This window comes from Phaseolus vulgaris, chromosome 9 (assembly GCF_051622355.1).
Source record: "Phaseolus vulgaris cultivar YP4 chromosome 9, ASM5162235v1, whole genome shotgun sequence".
NCBI lineage: Eukaryota > Viridiplantae > Streptophyta > Magnoliopsida > Fabales > Fabaceae > Phaseolus > Phaseolus vulgaris.
The window spans coordinates 1,429,091-1,437,500 of NC_143506.1; positions in this window are offsets into that span (position 1 = coordinate 1,429,091).

Consider the following 8,410-nt stretch of genomic DNA (forward strand, 5'->3'; position numbering starts at 1 on the left):
TATACCAAGTGTTTGTGAAAAGGTTTATGGCACTCATTCTTCTTATGAGTATGGTTGCTCTTTTGGAATGGCATTATCCTTCCTAGAGTTTACCTTAAGCTTCCTTTCACTTGTTACAATTTGTGATGTGTCTTTTAATTTTGTAATCATGTCAAGTTTTGTCTTAGTCATGTTATTCCATATATGTCATTACTTCTAGTAGTACTTTTATTGCTTTGATTGTTTCTTGCTTTAGTGTCATATAATTTTCTGAATTGATGTTGATCCTTTGTGCATTTTCTTTTTAGATTTGAGTTCATACTTGTATTCTAGACCTATACAAGTTCCAATACATCATTTTCTATTATGTCTTTGCTAGTTCATCATCCTGTTTTTTATTCCTATTAGGATTCCTCTGTTTCTGAAAAAAGTGCTTACTGTTTTTGCCTTATTACAATTGATTTACGTTCTGAAAAATTTTGAAATTCTGGATTTGAGATATTCAAAGTGTTAGAAAAGAATAGAAAAAAGAATCATTCAGAAATATGAAGTACACAAAAAATGATAAATAAAATAAAAAAAGTGTACATTCCTGCCAAAAAAAAAATACGGTAATCTGGCAGCGATTTTAAAAAATTTATTTCTCTCAATTGGCTTACTGTTTTTAATTGATTCCAGTGCCATTATTGAGTTAACATCTTGAAGTTTCTGTGGTATAAATTTCATAATCCAGTTCGCTCTACATCATTCCAGTTAAATCAGTGAAAATCAAGTACAGTTTGCATAAAAAAAATAATTTCCAGTAGCTAAATTTTTGTTTTCTTCATCTATTCTAGTGCTTTTCCTTAAGTATTCTTTTGTGTGCCTACCTTCTCATTGAGTTCTTTATTTTCTTGATTGTCTTTCATTCCTTACTCTTTGAGTTTGTCTTACATATAGTTTTCCTTTTGCAATTACCTTTCCTTGCTTTTACCTTTTCTTGTTTGTCTTTATTGTTTCTTTGGTTTTGTGGTGGTTTGTTCTTAAGATTGGTGTGCTTGCTTTGACATCTTTCATTTGAGGATTCCAAGGCCTCAAGATCAGATTGGTGCAAGAACATTATTTCTTTGAGAGTGACCTCTTTTTCAGCCTCATTTCACTTCGGCAGTTTGCTTTGAAACACTCACTGTTTTTGCTAATTTTTAACTTGTTTGCTGTTTTTGTGTGTTTGCTGTTTTTAATTTCCAATGGCTGGATTTTCAAGTGATGCATCCTACAAGCAGAATTCTCCTTCCAAAGCTTCAATCCTTGGTGAATTACATGAAGCTCAAAGAACAATTAGACGGTTGGAGGAGAAAATGCAAAAGATGGAGGTCCACCAAGCTAGACAATCTCCTTCTATCCATGATGGGCATCATTCTCATAGACCATCTTCAAGAGCTTCTTCCAATGATTTTGACCGTGAAGATGAGCATAGGAGAAGGAGACCTCCACCCCAAGTCCATGGACAAAGACATCATCACCATGGGGAAAGAATTCACTACGGCTATGGCTTCTATCATGATGCAAAGGCCAAGCTTCCTTCGGTCAAGCTACCTTGTTTTAATGGTTCTAGTGATCCAAATGTATATTTAGATTGGGAGGCTAAGTGTGAACAAATTTTTGAGATCCATGAGATCCAAGATGAGCATAAGCTCAAGCTAGCCACCCTAGAGTTTAGTGATTATGCCATGAAATGGTGGCATGGAATTGTAAAGGACATTATCTATCACAAGGGTCCTCCCGTGGACTCTTGGAACTCTTTAAAGGATCATATGCGCGCTAGGTTTGTGCCCCCACATTTTAGGAAAGACCTCATGTTGAGACTCCAACGGTTTCAACAAGGCACGCTAAATGTGGATGAATATTATAAGGAGCTTGAGACGCTTGTGCTTAAAATTGAATTAGAAGAAAGTGAGGAAGCCATGGTTGCTAGGTTTGTGAGTGGTCTTAGGAAGGATATTCAAGACATTGTTGAGTTACAAGAGTATTCATCATTGGGTTCTTTAGTTCATCTTGCAATGAAGGTGGAAGCCCAACTTGCTAAGAAAAACTCTTTTAAAAATGCTTCCAATGATGGATACTACTCCAAGTCTTGGAGAAACAAAACTTCTTTTTCTAAACATCCTTCCAAAGATTCTTCTTTCAAACCCAAGGAATCTAAGCCATCTACTTCTAGACCTAAGTCTCCCACTAGAACATCTAATACTAAATGCTTTAAATGTATGGGTTATGGTCATATTGCTGCAAATTGTCCTTCCAAACGAAGTATGTACATGCATGAGGGCATTGTAGTTAGTGAGCATGATTCGGATTCTTCAAAGCATTCATTGCATTCTCATGCATCTAATGAGGAAGAGAGCGAATGTCCACTTGAAGGGGACTTGTTAGTTGTGAGAAGACTTCTTGGACAAGTTTCACAACCTTTTGATGAAAGTCAAAGGGAAAATATTTTCCATACAAGATGTCTTATTCAAAACAACATTTGTTCCTTGATAGTGGATGGGGGTAGTTGTGCAAATGTGGCTAGTACAAGAGTAGTAGATAAGCTTGGATTGCCTACTATCTCTCATACAAAGCCCTACAAATTACAATGGCTTAGTGAAGTAGGAGAAATAATTGTTAATAAACAAGTCCTCATCCATTTCTCCATTGGAAAATACAAAGATGAGGTATTATGTGATGTTGTGCCCATGGAAGCCACTCATGTTCTTTTGGGATGGCCTTGGCAATTTGATAGAAAAGTTTTACATGATGGCTTTACCAACAAACTCTCTTTTGAATTCCATGGTCACAAGGTTACTTTAAAATCTCTCTCTCCAAGAGAAGTCCATGAGGACCAAGTTATCATGAAGAAAAAGAGGGAGAGTGAAAAAGATAAAAAAGATAAGAGTTCTAAGCCTACACTCCTTGTGTCTAGGCGTGACATTGAAAGGGAATTAGTGGCTCATCATCCTCTTTTCTTAGCCATCCCTAGAACTCTTAGAGTAGAATCACTTGTTGATAGTCCTCATTGCTTGGAAAAATTGGTAGAAGAGTTCCAAGATGTGTTTCAAGATCCTCCAAATGGACTTCCACCTTTGAGAGGGATTGAGCACCAAATTGATTTGATACCGGGCTCTTCTTTACCATATCGTCCAGCATATAGGACCAATCCAAGTGAAACCAAGGAAATTCGCCAACAAATTGAGGCTTTGATTGAGAAAGGGTGGGTGCAAGATAGCATGAGTCCTTGTGCTATGCCTATCATCTTAGTGCCAAAAATGGATGGCACATGGCGAATGTGTTCGGATTGTAGGGCCATCAATAACATAACAATTAAGTATAGGCATCCCATACCTAGACTAGATGATTTGTTGGATGAATTACATGGTTCCAAAATCTTTTCAAAGATTGATCTTAAAAGCGGCTACAATCAAATCCGTATCAAACCGGGTGATGAATGGAAGACGGCTTTTAAGACCAACTTTGGTTTATATGAGTGGTTAGTTATGCCTTTTGGTTTAACTAATGCTCCAAGTACCTTCATGCGCCTCATGCATCATGTTCTTAGACCTTTCATTGGTAAGTTTGTTGTGGTTTACTTTGATGACATTCTCATTTATAGCTTATCTTTGAATGACCATAGGTTGCATGTTAGGCAAGTTTTAGAAACCCTTAGGAAGGAACATTTGTATGCTAACCTTGCTAAATGTATGTTTGCTCTTGATCATATAGAATTCCTAGGGTTTGTTGTAAGTTGTAAAGGGGTCCATGTGGACAAAACAAAGGTGGTGGCCATTCAAAATTGGCCTACACCAAAATCTTTGAATGAGGTCCGAAGTTTTCATGGACTAGCTTCTTTCTATAGAAGATTTGTCCCAAACTTTGGTACCATTGCCGCACCACTCAATGACATAGTGAAAAAGGATGTGGTCTTTCATTGGGGAGAAGCACAACAAAATGCTTTTGATACTTTGAAAGAAAAATTGACTAATGCTCCCATCTTGGCCCTTCCTAATTTCACTAAGACATTTGAGATTGAGTGTGATGCTTCAAGCATAGGTATTGGGGCTGTTCTCCTTCAAGAGGGCCACCCCATAGCCTATTTTAGTGAGAAATTGAAGGGAAGTCATCTCAACTATTCCACTTATGATAAAGAATTATATGCACTTGTTAGGGCTTTGTTTACTTGGCAACACTATCTTTTTCCCAAAGAGTTTGTGATACATAGTGATCATGAATCTCTTAAATATTTGAAAAGCCAAAACAAACTTAACAAGAGGCATGCTAAGTGGGTGGAATTCATTGAGCAAATTCCTTATGTGATCAAACACAAGCAAGGCAAAATTAATATTGTGGCGGATGCTCTTTCTAGAAGATACACCTTGCTAAACCTTTTAACCTCTCAATATATTGGTTTTGATCACATTAAGGAACTTTATCATGATGACCTTGATTTTTCTCCCGTCTATCAAGAGTGTCTTAAGGGAGGACACAAAGACTTTTTTATTCAAGATGGCTTTCTTTTTAAAGGAAAACGTCTTTGTGTTCCCCAAAGCTCTATTAGATTATCTCTTGTTAGAGAAGCTCATGAGGGGGGTTTAATGGGACATTTTGGGGTTGCTAAAACTTTGGATGTGTTGCATGAACATTTCTTTTGGCCTCATATGCATAAACATGTTCATAGTTTGTGTGATAAATGCATAGCTTGCCGCAAAGCTAAGTCTAAAATGCATCCCCATGGTCTATATACTCCTCTTCCTATCCCTTCAATGCCTTGGGTAGATATATCTATGGATTTCATCTTAGGCTTACCCAAGACATCAAAGGGAAAGGACTCCATTTTTGTGGTAGTGGATCGTTTTTCAAAGATGGCTCACTTTATTCCTTGCCACAAAGTGGATGATGCATGCCACATTGCAAACCTCTTCTTCCAAGAAGTGGTTCGCTTGCATGGGATTCCTAGGTCTATAGTGTCCGATAGAGATCCTAAATTCTTGAGTCACTTTTGGAAGACCTTGTGGGGCAAGCTTGGAACTAAGCTTTTATTTTCTACCACTTGCCACCCACAAACTGATGGTCAAGCCGAGGTGGTGAATAGAACTTTGGGACAACTATTGAGATGCTTTATTTCGGGGAATCCTAGAGTGTGGGAGAATTTACTACCCCATGTTGAGTTTGCATATAACCGAGTAGTAAATTCTACCACCTCCCATTCTCCTTTTGAGGTGGTCTATGGGTTTAATCCCCTAACACCTCTTGATCTTCTTCCTATTCCCCTTCTTGGAGATGTCTTGTGCAAAGATCGGGATGAAAAGGCTTCTTTTGTGAAAACTTTGCATAAAGACATCAAGAAGAGAATTGAGAAGAAGGTTGGCAAGTATGTTGAACTTGCCAATAAAAGGAGAAAAGCATTGTTGTTTGATGAGGGCGATTGGGTTTGGCTTCACTTAAGGAAGGATCGTTTTCCTACTCAAAGGAAGTCCAAACTCATGCCTCGAGGGGATGGACCTTTCCAAGTCCTCAAGAGGATTAATGACAATGCTTATGAGTTAGATATGCCTGATACATTCTTAGGTAGTCATACTTTTAATGTCAGCGATCTAACTCCTTTTTCTGTAGGTCTCCAGAATTCGTGGTCGAATTCTCTCCAACTCGGGGAGTATGATGGAGATCAAGCTCAAGAGGACATGGAGGCCAATCAACAAGATCAAGACGAGGTGGAGGCACAAATAGAAGACGCCCATGGAGGTCAAAATCCACCTCAAAGGATTACAAGAAGCATGTTCAAAGCTTTGGGAGCTAGAGGACATTTATTTTCTCTTTTTGTAATTTCTTTAGTTGAAGGTGCTTAGAGGGAAACATTAGAAACCTCTTTTGTTTTAGCATCTTGTAGGTTTTTAGTTAGGAGCTTTGGGGGGTGTATTAGTAGATAGGTGTAGAAGTAGAATAGGAGGTGCCAAAGTGAAGGAAAGGATCACACCTTCCTCATGCTTAAGATAGGCGCCGGTTCTAGAATGTTTTGGGAGGGAAATTTTGAATTGTTTTAGCTTGCATTTTCAGCACCTTAGGCTATATATAGAGGTGCTCTCTTTGTAAATTGCAGATTGGAATTAATCTAAGAAAACTCTACTCAAATTTTGAGTGACCTTTGGAGAGCTTTTGGAGCCTTCTACACTAGTCTTATCTTGATGGATCCATGGAGTCCTCAATTGGCGGCGGCACCTCTTATCTAGGAGCAATTCCACACTTCTAGTGGCGAGTTCATCCAACATCCTTCCATCTTCATGAGCAATCTCTTCTCCTTCCTTTCTTCTTCTTCAATTGTTCATGTTGCCTTGTGTTCTTGAGTTTTTTCAGTTTGGGTTTTTCTAGTTTCCAGCACTATGTTCTGTTCTAGTTCTTAATTCTGTTCGGTTCAATTGTTTAGTGTTTATATCTGTTCGGTCATTTCAATTTTTTAATCTCCTTGTTGATTCAATTTGACAATATTTGGTTCATCCAAATGAGTTTGGGAATTGGTACTAGTTTTTGGTGAGTTCTTGTCTTAGAACAATGATCCAACTCTAAGAAAAGTGCTTCTATACTTTCCAGCTCAAGGTGATTCCTAAAAATGTCAAGAATCTTGTTCTATGTGGCTATTGGAATCACATCACCAACTATGTCCAGATCAATTCCTTTTGCTCCCAAACTTCACCCACATCACTTTCTAAGCATTTGTGAGCATTGAGTGCAGCCAGTTTTCCAAAACCATGATTTTCGTTTTTCACCTCACACACCACCAAGTCACAAAATCAAGCCAAAAAACCAAAATCATGGAAGTTGGCCATGGACCAACTATGTCAATATCAATTCCTTTTGCTCCCAAACTTCTCCCACATCACTTTCTAGGCATTTGTGAGCATTGAGTGCAGCCAGTATTCCAAAACCATGATTTTCGTTTTTCACCCCACACACCACCAAGTCACAAAATCAAGCCAAAAAACCAAAATCATGGAACTTGGCCATGGACCAAATATGTCAAGATCAATTCCTTTTGCTCCCAAACTTCACCCACATCACTTTCTAAGCATTTGTGAGCATTGAGTGCAACCAGTTTTGAAAAACCAAGATTTTCGTTTTTCACCCCACACACCACCAAGTCACAAAATCAAGCCAAAAAACCAAAATCATGGAACTTGGCCATGGACCAACTAAGTCAAGATCAATTCCTTTTGCTCCCAAACTTCTCCCACATCACTTTCTAATCATTTGTGAGCATTGAGTGCAGCCACTTTTCCAAAACCAAGATTTTCGTTTTTCACTCCACACACCACCAAGTCACAAAATCAAGCCAAAAAACCAAAATCATGGAAATTGGCCATGGACCAACTATGTCAAGATCAATTCCTTTTGCTCCCAAACTTCACCCACATCACTTTCTAATCATTTGTGAGCATTGAGTGCAGCCAGTTTTCCAAAACCATGATTTTCGTTTTTCACCTCACACACCACCAAGTCACAAAATCAAGCCAAAAAACCAAAATCATGGAACTTGGCCATGGACCAACTAAGTCAAGATCAATTCCTTTTGCTCCCAAACTTCACCCACATCACTTTCTAAGCATTTGTGAGCATTGAGTGCAGCCAGTTTTCCAAAACCATGATTTTCGTTTTTCACCCCACACACCACCAAGTCACAAAATCAAGCCAAAAAACCAAAATCATGGAAATTGGCCATGGACCAACTATGTCAAGATCAATTCCTTTTGCTCCCAAACTTCACCCACATCACTTTCTAATCATTTGTGAGCATTGAGTGCAGCCAGTTTTCCAAAACCATGATTTTCGTTTTTCACCTCACACACCACCAAGTCACAAAATCAAGCCAAAAAACCAAAATCATGGAACTTGGCCATGGACCAACTAAGTCAAGATCAATTCCTTTTGCTCCCAAACTTCACCCACATCACTTTCTAAGCATTTGTGAGCATTGAGTGCAGCCAGTTTTCCAAAACCATGATTTTCGTTTTTCACCCCACACACCACCAAGTCACAAAATCAAGCCAAAAAACCAAAATCATGGAACTTGGCCATGGACCAACTATGTCAAGATCAATTCCTTTTGCTCCCAAACTTCACCCACATCACTTTCTAAGCATTTGTGAGCATTGAGTGCAGCCAGTTTTGAAAAACCAAGATTTTCGTTTTTCACCCCACACACCACCAAGTCACAAAATCAAGCCAAAAAACCAAAATCATGGAACTTGGCCATGGACCAACTATGTCAAGATCAATTCCTTTTGCTCCCAAACTTCTCCCACATCACTTTCTAAGCATTTGTGAGCATTGAACGCAGCCAGTTTTCCAAAACCATGATTTTCGTTTTTCACCCCACACACCACCAAGTCACAAAATCAAGCCAAAACACCAAAATCATGGAACTTGCCCA